Source organism: Delphinapterus leucas, chromosome 1 (assembly GCF_059928025.1).
Source record: "Delphinapterus leucas isolate spDelLeu-1000000601 "Yukka" chromosome 1, BTC_Dleu_Yukka2, whole genome shotgun sequence".
Taxonomy (NCBI): Eukaryota; Metazoa; Chordata; class Mammalia; order Artiodactyla; family Monodontidae; genus Delphinapterus; species Delphinapterus leucas.
The window spans coordinates 53907683-53921736 of NC_143129.1; positions in this window are offsets into that span (position 1 = coordinate 53907683).

Below are 14054 nucleotides of genomic sequence, written 5' to 3' on the forward strand. Positions count from 1 at the left end.
GAAACTTACTCCAGCTGCCCGGGAAAAAGCTGACTTTGGCCCAAGACTGCAGTGCTGAGGAGATGAATCCTCAGCAGAGAGACCAGAATGTGGGAGAGGAGCCTGGGAGAGGCTGGTCCCTGGGTGGACTGAATCACAGAGAACGTGCTGGGGGTACTATCGGGGTAACTCACAGCCGATGGATTTGGATTCACTGCAGATCTCCAAGACTTTCAGCTTTTTGACTAAATGAAACATCACATGATTAGATGTAAGCTCTGGAAGGCAGGTGGTTGAAAATTGGGCTGGAGCAGTCTCCTCGTGTAGCGGGGATGAGCCTTTTTAGATGTGCGGGTGTTCCAGGGCTTGCATTTCTGTCCAGTAACTTTATGAATCTCTTCCTTCCTTGGCTGCAGCTAGACAAAGCCAAGAAGGCTCTTGAGTCCCACGGGCTGTTAGGGTCCGCTGCCCCGCCGTGTATCTGTGAGTATCTGTTAGTGAGGGCTGACGTGTCTGTACGAACCATCGAGGAGAGAGAGAACACAGGCCTCCTGAAGAGACCTGTGGAATTTCAAGTTCAAGAACTCTGCAGCCTCATGTGGGTGTTCCTAGTTAGGTCAGGTAGTATTCCCCCACCCCCACTGGTGAAAAACCATCCTTAGTTTAAGCTGCTAGAATTACTTTAATGATCAAATTCCGGAACAGGGTATTTTCAATGTTGTTTACATATGAAATGTACGTCTGCTGCCAACTCTACTGTCCACTAGGAGGTGCCTATAAATGGGAACAGCACAGAGTTATGGAGACCTGAAACGTCCTAAGAGGGGCCTTTTTACCACTTCCGCTGTCCCCAGGAGAAAAGTCTGAACAAGAGTGTTTTGCGGTCGCCTTCTCTGGGGCCTAGAGTTCTTGCCAACTATTGGTGGAACGAAGGATGCAGATGGTGGTGTCATGGCACCTGGTGACTTCCTCCCGCGATGGGGAGGTGTGAAGGACCCAGCTTGGGTATCGCGAGATTTGCCGCTAAGTGAGCGTCTGTGGGCATATGTTCGCGTGTAGAGGAACGTGATAGTTATGTTTATGGTACTCCCGTGGAGTGTGTGTGTGTGTGTGTGTGTGTGTGTGTGTGTGTGAGAGACAGAAAGAATTATAAGCACTAGACTAGTACACACCACAGAGATGGTCTTCCCATGGGTGGAGCTTTCCTCACACCCTTTATGTCCTGCTTCCACCAGGAGGCACAGAGCTCTCTGCTCTGATGCTACTTTCAGGCACTTTGGTCATGCCAACCGAGATTTTGGTCTGTGACGAAACAAACAGATATGTTTACAACATCTAGAGCAATATCTAAGCATACCTCATCCCTGACCTTCCACATCGCCCTGCCCCGCCCTCTCCCTCAGCCTCTCCACAAGCCGTACCCCGCCTCGTTTGGTGGGCACCCACAGTGGCCGCTTCTCCACGTCTTCCTGGGTTCCTCACGCCGGGCTTGTGCTCTGGACTGCCTTCAGGGCACAAGGCTTGCTCTGTGCTTGGGACCTTTAAAGGCTCAAGGCAAGCCATGCAGTAGGCCGGGCAGAGCTGTGACTTTTAGGATTGCTCTCCATCCCTGAGTGGCCTTTCAGCCCCACATGAGTATTAACCCATTTGGGGGCTGGTGTGAGATTTCCTGTTGCCCTCGGCAAACCAAATAGAACACAATCAGTAAGGACCCTTCATAGCCCTGGGCACTTCTGGGGTGAGGAATGTTCCCTGAGCAGCGTTTATTATGAAAGTTGAGGATGTGCAGGGATCACCCGGAAAGCCTGTTATAAGTGCTAATTCCCAGGTTCCACACCCAGAGATGCTGATCTAATAGATCTGGGGTGGGATGCAGAAGTCTGCATTTTTAATAAGCTCCCAGGTGTGTAGTGGCCCGTGGACCAGACTTTGAAAAAAGATGGTCTAAGACAGTGGTCTAAGACAGAGGCTCTCACCCTTGGTTGTTCAATGGAATCACCTGGGGAGTTAAAGAAACCCGAATGTCTGGGTCCCGCCCCAGAACATCTTGGGGTTGGAACTCAAGGCATCAGTTTTTTAACTACTCCACAGGTGGGTCCAATGTATAGATGAGGTTGGGATGCTGGGCCTGAGGAGTGAGGAACACAGCTAAGGGTAAAACACAGCTGTGTGAGCTGAGAGGGCTGGAGCACACCCAGACACAAACAAGCACAATAACCAGGAACCTGCCAGCCCTGAATTTGACCCTTAGGGTGGTTGCCTCTATGCCCTCTCTGACTTTTGAGATAAAAATGTTTCTGCCCCAGCTGAACGCGTTGTCAGGCAGTAGGTATGCCAACAGTGGGGGCTGAAGGGGTCCTTGGGGCTTTCCTCGCCTGCCGGGTCTTGTTCACAGGGCTTCCTCCAACCTCTCCTCCTAGGCTGCTTCGCTGTTTGTTTTCATGTGCTCTCGTGCTTGGTCATTTCGTGTTAGGCCGTGCCTCTGTACCCAAGGCCACGCGACATGGTAGTTGGACTCAGGTAGTGAGTGAGGGGTGTGTAGTAGTAATAACAGTGGTAGCACAACAACTTCAAATTTCTCAAGGGAGGGTGTTTTACCCTCAGAATAGCAAGCTCTTTGAGGCTTTCTTTTCCAGGGCCACCACGGGGTTTTGGTTGCTGCCCTAAGCCCTCACCATTCCCTTTGGTCTTAGGCTGGATGGGCAGCTAGAAGGTTCCTAGTTGATTTTACGCTCTGGTGCTCTCCCCAGAACTGGCTGCTCTGGATTAACCAAAGCTGTGAAATGGCTCTCTGCTCAGGCCGCAGCCTCTGGGTGCGGGCCCTGGGCGCCTGTCCTCAGCAGGGCCGGGTGTCCGGGCGCTCCAGGCCCTGGGCTGTGAGGGAAAGGCATGAACTCACTGTGCGGAGAGCCGGGCTGGGAATGGGGAAGACTGAAGAGAAAGGAGCAGGGGGGAAAGACACGCAGCTCACGTGGCATCTGCTTCTCCATAAACCAGAAGGGAGAGGTGATGAGTGGTGAGTTCAGAGGCAGGATCGTCTCCCATCAACAAGAGCACCCAGAGCTCTCCTGACCCTGTCAGTGCCCACTTCCAAGCAAGGCAGACGAATTACAATTTTCCATCCGAGGCTGTCCTTCAGTCTGCCAAGTGTCAGCCCTCTTCAACTCGGCATCCTCCGTTTTAGAAGCAAAGGAGGTGGCATAGTCGCCCCTGGCGTGGGGAGCCTGTGCCACTTGGCATGAGACTGTGAAGGAAGAAGCCAAGAGCAGAGATGTCTTCCTGTCCCTGTGACCTCTTGGGATTCACAAGATGCTGTGGACCAAGATGAGAGATGGCAGGATGGGGCCGCTGGCCTTCCCTGGTGTGGGGTCCTGGTCTTCTCAATAAACCGTTCTTTTCTTGATTCTTCCTCCCTTCTGCCCCTCTGCTCCCTCCCCTCTGCCAGGTACAGAGAAGGTGGCTGGGCTGATGTGCCCTCCAGGCGTGGTAGCACTCACCGAGTCACACGTGGCGGCACAGATCTGTAGCAGCTCATCTGCTGTAGAAACCGCTTGGCTGATGGAGTCCTCATTGAGTTGTTCCATTACCATGCAAAGTGGAATAATGTCACTCACCTCTACTATAAACAAGGCTGTGAGGACATAATAAACAGAACCTGAACACGCTGCCCTTTGCTCTCTGCCCACATTTCTGGCCGGCTGACTCTTTATGAGGAAACACTTCCCATAACACGTGGACTCCCCGGGAGGGGGCACGCGGCCTCTCCCTTGCAGAGAATGGCACGGGGCTGGCCATCAGGAAAAGCAGCAGTGTGGGTGGAAACGGGATGGGAATGACTTGGGATGAGTTTGGGGGTGGAGAGTGACTTTGGGATGTGAGAGTGGCTTTGAAACTGTAAAGTGCTATACAAACACGAGGTGGTATTTTTATTGGTGCCACCTACTGCGTGAAAACGCAGGGAGAGAAAAGGCTGAGGGATGGTTTATATATTTGTTCAGCTGGAGAAATCTGAAGATGGAGTGGGTTGACCTTGCTTATGCCCCTACCTCCCTTTGTACAATCAGCGTGACCCTGAAAGGACTGCGTGAGTCATCGAATCTTCCAGAGTCTCTGGTGATGGGCCCCATGGAGGGGACCACAGGAGAATGAGCTGGAGAGCCTGCTCACAAAAGCTCAGTTTTCAGTTGTGGTGATGAGACAGAGATATACAAAATATCATTCATCCAAAACAATTAAAATGTACCAGAGAAGGTCTCTCTTTAAAGGAAAGCTGATGTTTCTTCAAAGGTGAATGCTTTGGGTTAAATGAAGAAGGCTTTGCCATGCAAATGAACCCCCCTCCCCAATCCCGGTTTTGTGCACTGGTCATGGCAGTCGGCAGCAGGCTGCTGCAGACAGGAGGCCCGCCCCTGGGGAGGAGATGGCACTGGCTCCTCTCTTCCCAGCTTTGTCCTTCTACTCCTTCCTACCCCAGTTGCCACCTGGACTTTCTGACCCCGCCCCCAGGCCTGAGAAGAGCAGGGGAGGAGGTGAGGTGAGGGCGCAAGGGGCTCAGACCTGGGGCTCATGCCTCCTGGGATAGGCCTCTGGCTCTCTCTGAACCTGGGAGGACTCTGGTGGGTCGTTCCTGGGCTCATGGGAGACCCTGTCTCTGGGGGATTCCTTCCTCCCTCCAGCTCTGTCAACCAGGGTGAATGCTTTCCACCTCTGGCTGGTGGCTTGCTTCTTCCTGGGAGGTGCCCCGGCGTCTCTCTGCTGCAGTCTTGTTTGTCCCTCCAGGACGCCCTCTTGGACAGCTGCTTGGATGACCCTTTGCTAGTCTCTTTCTCTCAGAGACCTATGACTGGCCCATCCATTGGAAGCACTGGGGCCTCATTTGGCCCTAGAATTACCAGGCAGCAGCTGCTCTGCCTTTGCTCTGCAGCCAGAGCCTCCAGCCAGCCCACTGCTCATCTTTTCAGTTTTCCAGGCTGGAGTCAGATCCCCAGGCATCAGGAGGCACATGTCAGGCTCTCCAAGGGACCCACCGCCCCTGCTGTCCCTGGGGGCAAGGTGAGAGGCAGGCATTCAGCCCCACGTGCGTGGGGTGGGACTCACAGTCCTCTAACATCTCTCTCCAAAAACTTTCACAAATTCTCTAGGCCTGAGCTTTTTCCCTTGGAGACAGGCTTTGAGTGCCCGTCCCTGGTTCTCCACTCCCTGCAGTGTTTGCTTAATCTGGAACCCTTCAGATCTCCTATCCATCTCCTAGGCCTTGACGGAAGCCTCTTACACAGACTTAACACTATGAGGGGCATCTCATTAACATGCAGGAGATGTGGAAGAAAACAAGCAAAGTCCCTTCTGGTCCTATTGTTTACATCAACAAAGTGAGATCCACAGCCAGAGGGAGACAAAGCAGGGGACATTGAGATAACGCCCTCTCGTGGATACACTTCTTGGTTGGGGTCTGTCTTGGTCCCCTGCCCAGGAGCTGTGGGACAAAGCCCTCCTGAAGGCAGGAGGGAAAGAGTGGGGATCCATCATGGGAGTGCTTCCCCCTGTTCAGGCCTCATTCTACAGCATAGAGGGGAGTCCAGGTCCACCAGCCCCTGGCACAGCGGCTCGTGCCCAGCCAGGGAAACAAAGTCACAAGCTTGGGAGAACTGTCTTTGATCAGGGTTTCATCACACACTCCTCCTCATATCTGGGGCTCTGATGCAGATTCTGAGTTTGAATCCCAGCTTTAACTCTTATAAGTTGCGTGAGCCTAAGAAAGTTACTTCGCTGTGCCTCAGTTTTCTCATCTGCAAAACTAAAATAACAGAGCCAACTGCTTGGGGCTGTTGTGAACATTATATAAGTTAACATAGAAGAGTGTTTCTTATGATACCTGGCACATAGTAGGCGCACAGTGCGTGCTAATTGGCATCTTCTCTCACACTGGGATCACCAGGGCTCAAGCCAGCACCCCCTTCTTGACTGAAAAAGGAAACCACTCAAAGCAAATGATATGACAGGTTCAATGTCTCTTCCTTCCCTGCTAAACCATAAACTCCCTGAGGGCAGAGACTGTTTGCTTTGTTCCCTGCTCTAGTCCCTGAATATTTATTGAAAGAATATTGTACCTACAAATGTTTCTTGAGCACCTCTTATAAGTTAGGCACTGGGATTGTTTGGAAGTGAAGGCAAGAAATCCACAACCTGGGCCCTCAAAGAGCTTATTTCACTGTTACAGGAGCTTAACCCTTCCCAAGGCCTGGGAGACAGATCTCAGATACCAAAGAACTTAACAAATGAGTGGTAAAGGAAGTTAAGTGGCTGCATAGTCACAGTGGCAATACTTATAGAAAACACCTCGGAGCCTAGAACTTTGCAGAGCAATTTAGATGCCGCATCTAGTTGAATCTGCACAACAGTTCTATGAGGTAGTGTGTTGGTTTGCTAGGGCTGCCATAACAAGGTACTACAGGCTGGGTGGTTTATAACAACAGAAATTTATTTCTCATGATTCTGGAGGCTGGAAGTCCAAGATCAAGGTGTAGTCAGGATTAATGTCTTCCAGGGCCTCTTTCCTTGGCTGGTAGATGGGACCTTCGCACTCTGTCCTCACGTGGTCTTTCCTCGGTGCTTACACCATTGGTGTCCCTTTCTCTTCTTATAAGGACACTAGTCAGCTTGGATTAGGTCCCACCCTAACAGCCTCATTTTGAGTTAATCACCCCTCTAACCACCTATCTCAAAATACAGTCACATTCCAAGGTACTAGGGGGTAAGGCTTTAACATACGAATATTTGAGGGGGGGGTATAATTCATCCCATAACAGGTAGACACTGTTACCTGTTATTATCCCCATTTACAGACGAGGAAAGAGAGCTTAAGTGACACACCAAAGGTCACACAAACAACCTGTGGGTGGCAGAATAGGGATTTAGGGTCCTGTAAATTCAGAACCGATGCTCTTAACCTCTGCTATGCCAGCGGACTAGAAGGGAATGTGGGGTTGGGGGCATAGGGGTGGAGTGGGGACCTGAGGAGGTATGGGGGAGGGGAGGGAGGGCTGGAACTAAATGCTCATGGACTGGGAAGGATGCATAGGCACACCAATGCAGGTGAGGTAGGGGTGAGGGTATGGGTGGAAATCTGGGCTCCTGGAGAAGCTGGAGGCCTGGTGGAAAATGATGGTGTCTGAAAGACACACTGCAGAGCCTGCTGGAAATTGGATTAGTCAATTATCTGCCTGAGCTGTCCCCTGGCCGTGCGTTCAGGCGCAGTTATTCGGGTTTGTTTTGTTGCTGCCCTGACCTTTGTACTTTCTCTCCATTCGTGCGATAAGTCCGCTGCTGTCTCACAGCACCACTCGGCCTTCACCCCTGAGCCCACCACTCTTCTGGGGGAGGATGAGTCACGGCCCCACTCACCGCCTGCAGAAAACCTTTGGCTCCGTCTCCTGCATCTGCCATGGGGTGAGCACATTTCTCCCAAGGAGGGAGAAATAGCCCCATCTTCTCAGGCACTGAGACCTACCTTGCAGGCACCAAAAGGGACAGGGGGCTCTTCTCCAAGCCACAGGGTGGGAAAGAATAAGAGATGTGGATGAACTAGCCCGAGAATGAATCCTGACACTGTTGCTTATTCTGTGTGTGTGACTCTGGGGAACTTAGCCTCTCCTAGCCTCTGTTTCCTTATTAGCAAAAGTGGGGGTAATAATGGCTACATTTCCAGGCAGGGTGGCTGTGAGGATTAGAGGTGATACGTGCAAAGCACCTGAGGCAGGAGCTGGTACAGATGGGGACTCAAACAATGGCAGCTCTAAGTATTAGAGATCCAGGCCCAAGGTTGCAGACATCCTGGCGCTAGGTCTCTAACTTTTTCTGGGGGCCAGAACTTGTCATGGAGCCGTTGGCAGTGGAAAGTCTATCGGGTCGAATATAAGTTGTACTTGCAGGAAAACAGGTTTATCTGTCAGCTAGAAACAAAACAAGGTGGCTTTCATTCAAGAGAGCGCTCTGCCCTGGCCAAGATATTAGGACCGATCCACGGGTGCCCTGTGAGCTAAATGTAATAGGCCTCACTCGTCACACAGGCTTTTCAAAGGGCACTCAAAAGGCAACAAACTAATTGGACTTTGAACTGGCAGAGTTAAAAAAAAACAACCCTGTGTCTTTCAAAACTAATTTAACTGATCAGGTGCCTCCAGTACACCGTTTTCTAATTAACCCCGGGAACAGAATTATACTTTTGACTTGTAGCTTTTGCAGAAACTCAGGAAAGGAAACTGATGTGGATAATCTCATTCAAGGTGCAGAGTATGTAAGTGGCTCTGGAGTAGATTAAAATGGAGCCTGCCTCGACTACAGAATAGCTGTGTGGAGGTTTGCTAGGATATTAAGGGAAATCATTTCAATCATGTGTTTTAAAAGTGAAATCGTCAGGGTTTTCCAGTAAGTGCTTTATCAGGTCAGTTATAACCAATAGCAAGGATGATGTCAATCTACAAGCCGGCAAGGCCTAGATTGGCAGCAAGTCCCAGGAAATGGCAAGGAAGGGGTGAGGAGCTAGGAAGGGGGCTTCTAGAACCTAAGGCATCAGAGTCACATTCAAATCACAGAAACCCTGGGTTTTCAGTAGCACGCTGGGTCGAGGCCAACTTCCTCTCCCTGCATCACGGGGAGAAAGGGAATTGACTCCTGGGGAGATGAATAGGGGGCAATTACCCAAAAGTAATATCAGTCCTCACTGTGGCCTGGCCTTGGGGAAGACTGAACCCAGGCCAGAGGGCAAACAGGTTTCCTTTCCTGACTCGGGGCGGGCAAGGCAGTTGCTAAGATATGGGAACTTTGCAAGAGAAGAGGGGAGCTAGTGCTTGTGGGCAGCCAGGGGAGTCGTGGGACCCTGGCCCCTTTCACTGGCCAATGGCTCTTGGCAGGCAGCTCTGCGGAGGACTTGTCTCGGCCAGGAGGAAACATTCTCATGCAGAGGGGTGGCATCTGGGCCCGCTCTGCAGCCACAGAGACAGTCTTGCTCTGTGGAAGGAGCAGCTGTCGGCCACCTGCTCAGCAGCCTGAGTTAAGTCCTCTTTTGAGCAGGAGCGAAGGAGGCTGGCCTCCAGAATAAAGGGTGCGTTCAGTACTGCCTGCCCCGGCCATTAGCTTCGGGAGGTGAGCCGTGAGTGGGGCACGTGGCCTATGGCTCCACCTAAGGTCCCACACAGGGCCCCCTCTGGATGCTGGCAGCTGTCCCGTCTGCGGGCCTTTTTGTCTCAGTGCCACGTGCCCCTGCTCCTCTGTCCCTGTCCCAGGGGAGGTGTCTGTCCCAGAGCCAGACAGGCTGGCAGCCGGCTGGGCAGAGAGATTCGGGGATGCCAGCCCTTCCACTAGAATAAGTGCAGCCCCAGAGCAGGGCCAACCAACCACCTATGGGGTGTCTGAGCTTATGTAGGGAGGAGGTTTTGGAGGGTAGAGGAGCAGGGACATGTTCTATAAAGCTGTAGAAGAAAATGCCATGTGTACATATTCACCACCAATCAAGAAAAGAAACAGACCCAGAGGTGAGGAAGTAGCACATCCTGTAATCCTAGAGTTTGAGCAGAGAACTAGATGTAAAAATCGTCTCTCTTCACGAAGCACTTACTATATGCCTTACAAACACGGTTTAATCCTCCCGGCAGCCCTAGGAAGCAGGCATCATCCTCCTGTTTTTTTTTGGGTTTTTTTTGTTTTGTTTTTTGCAGTACGCGGAGCCTCTCACTGTTGTGGCCTCTCCCATTGTGGAGCACAGGCTCCGGATGCGCAGGCTCAGCGGCCATGGCTCACGGACCCAGCCGCTCCGCGGCATGCGATCTTCCCGGACCAGGGCCCGAACCCGCGTCCCCTGCATCGTCAGGCGGACTCTCAACCACCGCGCCACCAGGGAAGCCCCATCCTCCTGTTTTATAGAGAGGGGCATGAGGCTCCGAAGGGCTGGCAGGAGGGCACTGCAGACTCTGGCCCTGTGCTCTTAGTCCTGGCCTTTCGCAACCTCCTGCGTCTGTGCTCTGCCTTCCGAGAGGCAAAACCTCTCTAGACACCTCTCCTAGGAGAGACCTAAGCCATTTATTTAACTTTTCATCCGTTGTTCATTTTCTCTCTTTTTATCCAGAATATAAGCTTTCCAAGGGCAAGAGCCAAATCTGATACTTCCTGGCAGGCAGCTCCTCTGCCCGGGGCACTTGGATGCTACACATTGAGTGCCCAGACGCTCTCTGATGATCCAAGATCACACGGGCTGTCCTTCCCGCGTGAGATGATCGCCCTGACCCTCTCTCTGGAGGGCTTCAGTATGGGATAGTTTTCCCAGTTGGGCCCCACACTCGTTCTCCTAATCACCTTCAGCAAATTCCATTATAAGGTGAAGGTCTGAGTGAGGACAGGTCTGCAGCCTTGGGAAAGAATGAGGCCTCGGTCCAGAGGAACAGGATCTGTGCCTGGGGGCTCTGTGAGGAGGGTTTTTTTTTTTACATCTTTATTGGAGTATAATTGCTTTACAATGGTGTGTTAGTTTCTGCTTTACAACAAAGTGAATCAGTTATACATATACATATGTTCCCATATCGCTTCCCTCTTGCGTCTCCCTCCCTCCCACCCTCCCTACCCCACCCCTCCAGGCGGTCACAAAGCACCGAGCTGATCTCCCTGTGCTATGCGGCTGCTTCCCGCTAGCTATCTATTTTACGTTTGGTAGTGTATATATGTCCATGCCACTCTCTCGCTTTGTCACAGCTTACCCTTCCCCCTCCCCATATCCTCAAGTCCATTCTCTAGAAAACCATAATTCAAAAAGAGTCATGTACCAAAATGTTCATTGCAGCTCTGTTTACAATAGCCAGGAGATGGAAGCAGCCTAAGTGCCCATCATCGGATGAATGGATAAAGAAGATGTGGCACATATATACAATGGAATATTACTCAGCCATAAAAAGAAACGAAATTGAGCTATTTGTAGTGAGGTGGATGGACCTAGAGTCTGTCATACAGAGTGAAGTAAGTCAGAAAGAGAGAGACAAATACCGTATGCTAACACATATATATGGAATTTAAGAAAAAAAATGTCATGAAGAACCTAGGGGTAAGACAGGAATAAAGACACAGACCTACTAGAGAATGAAGAGGGGTTTTATGGGCCCTGCCATTACTTAAACATACACAGATCTGTGAATCCTGTAAGCCTGGAGCCAGCGAACAGCTGGCCTGCCAAGGGCATATTTGCCTGGTAATTCTAATTTTTATTTGAATGCCCATCTGCCCAATCGCTGACATCACAGGGCAGCTGCAGGTCTTGTTTTCCCTTCCTGTTGTCTGCGCCTGTGATGTGGCCTTGATCTGGGGATGATTAAATGGCTCTGTGGGTGGCCTCACCCCATAGTGTGTGAGCATGGGGTAGGGGTGGGAGAACACTCCCCATAACTCCTTTCCCCTACTTTTTCCTCACCTTCTGCTCTTCATAACAGTCCTGGATTCAAATCCTGGACCTGGTTATTTGCTAGTTGTGTGATCTTGAACAGTTTCCTTAAGCTCGCTAAGCCTCAGATTCCTTATCTGTAAAGTGGGCCCAGCATTTCCACCCCTAGACATATAAATCTCAGAGACAGTCTTATCCGAGGACATCAGTAGACACAAGAGTGTTCTTAGCAGCACTGTTTGCAATAGCCAAAGGCTGGATACCACACACCAGGCCTTGGAAAGAAGAATGAATAAATTGTGGCACGGTCACACAGTGGAATACCATCTAGCTGTGAAAGTGAACAGACGGCAGTGATATTGTAGTAACCGTATGGATAAATTTAGCAAAACAACGTTGAGCTGAAAAAGAAGGTCCTTTTATTAAAATTTAAATATAACCAAAACAAACAGTGTATTCTGAGATTTCCATATATATGTAATAAAGCTAAAAACGAGCAAGGGAATGATAGGCGAGGTGGTTGACTTAGGTAAGGGGAGGTCGGAGAGGAACGGGAAGGAGCACATGAGTAAATGTAATGTAGCATCAGTGTCTTAATTTTCGGCTTGGATGTGAGTTCAAGGGTGCTCATCACATCACTAAAATTAGTGATTGAAAGAATTAGAAAATAAATAAGTAGGGAACAAGCATGGATCAATAAGGATAGTACGAAATGAATCCAAAAATTGTAAAGATTAATTCAATTTTGCACACTGATTCCATTAAAAAATATGATTGCAGGATTCCATTAAATGAGATAATATTCATAACAACCACTATCTGGCATCCAGTAGGTACTCAAGAAATTAAGTTAAGCCCTCAATTCTCCCAGCCACCCAGGGATCTTATCTTGTTCCCCATAAGTAAGGATTCTCAGTGCTTTGATCCTTTATGGCTGAATCCTACATCACTCACTAATTTTCTTCTACTTCCTTCCTCCCTCCCCCTACTCTCCTCTCCCTCCCCAGAGCAAATAAAGCTTATTTATCCTATGTCACAGGGTTATGGGGATACTATATAAGAGAAGGCTTTGAGAGTGTTAAGTGCCCCCAGTAAACTGTCACTTTCCTATGTGCCCTGCATTCTATCAGTGAGAGAAAACAACAAGACAGAACTCTTGAGCTGGGCAGCTTCTGTAAGTGAAATGGACCTGTGGCCATGGCAGTTGATGTTTGGGGAGGAGAGAGACTGATGTGATCTGTAATATTCTAGGGGGATGCTGCAAGAGGTGGCCAGGCGTTGTCCCTGTAATGGCATCTGTGATTGAATGGAAAGAACCCTGGACTTGGACTTGGAGCTATAAAACCTAGGTTAGAATCCTGACCTTCCCACTCATTGGCTGTAGGTAGGCGAGTTACTCAGTATCACTGAGTCCTGCTTCCCTCATCTGTACAATGCACGTTGAATGTAAATTAAACAGACACACACACAGAATCAGTACAATGCTTGCCTGACACATAGCGGACATTCAAAAACTACTTGCTGAATCTGAATCCTATATCCTCTCCAGAGCCCAAGTTTCTTGCTGGGGCACTGGGATACTCACTTCAGCCAGAGTGAAAATGGCTTAATCCAGATCTGACAAGAAAGCATCATTTTGAGATTCAATGCTGATGAATTGGTGGGATAGATAGGTGACATTGATCATGGGGTTGGAAGCAGTTCCTTGACCCCCTTCCTTACTTCCTGAGCCCTAACCATTGGTGCAGGATGACTGGAAAAGATAAAACAAATCACGTGTACCGGTGGCTCTTTTCTCAACTTTTCTGTCAGATGGAACCAAGGGAAGGAGACAACCAGAGCAGTCCTAGGAGGGAAAATAAGTTGCTGGATATCAATTCTGGAGAGCCCTAATAGAGGTGGAAGTCGCGAGGAAGGTTTAAGGGTACAGGTAATTTACATCCTATAGGCCTTTTAAAAATTGTTAAGCTTGGCCTGAGAAAGCTATCTCCTTTTTCCTCAAAAAAATGACTTAGCCCAGCCCAGCCCATGATTAGTTCTAGGTCTGTGAAATAGACCGGAAGCCTGGGGTGAACTCTGAAACTTACTTTCAAAACAGAGATTATTGAACACCTATTATGTGCTAGCACTGTGCAAAGTTTTTTATGTACTTCAAAAAGCAATCTTTACAGTATCTAGCCAATATGTCTCTAAATCTTCATTTTCTAGACTTGAGATGACTTCTTAGATTAGATGGGGTTACCCAGAGATAAGTAGTGAAAATGTGAGGGCAGAAACCAGGCGTCAGGGTGGAGGTGGCTGCCACAGACAGGAAGTGAGGGCATCCTGTATCTTAGGTCACAGCTGCCCGTCTACCTCAGAGACAGGGGTGATGTCTGCGGATTCTGACCAGAGCACAGTTGTGAGACTCGGGAGGGAGGCCCTGGAGGCCCCTAGCTTCCCAGCTGGAACTATCTCCTGGCAATACTGACCTTTCCACACAGCCCATCTTGCCACACCATGTGGAGAAAGGAGATGAGTAACGTTGGCCTGTCACCCCAGCAGAATCTGCATTTAACTGGGATGAAAGACTTAGCCTGAAGGGATAGAGCTTGGTGAGATTCTGAGCATCAGTAGGAATTTGGGGGGAGGGAGGGTTTTAAAAGGACCCCTTGGG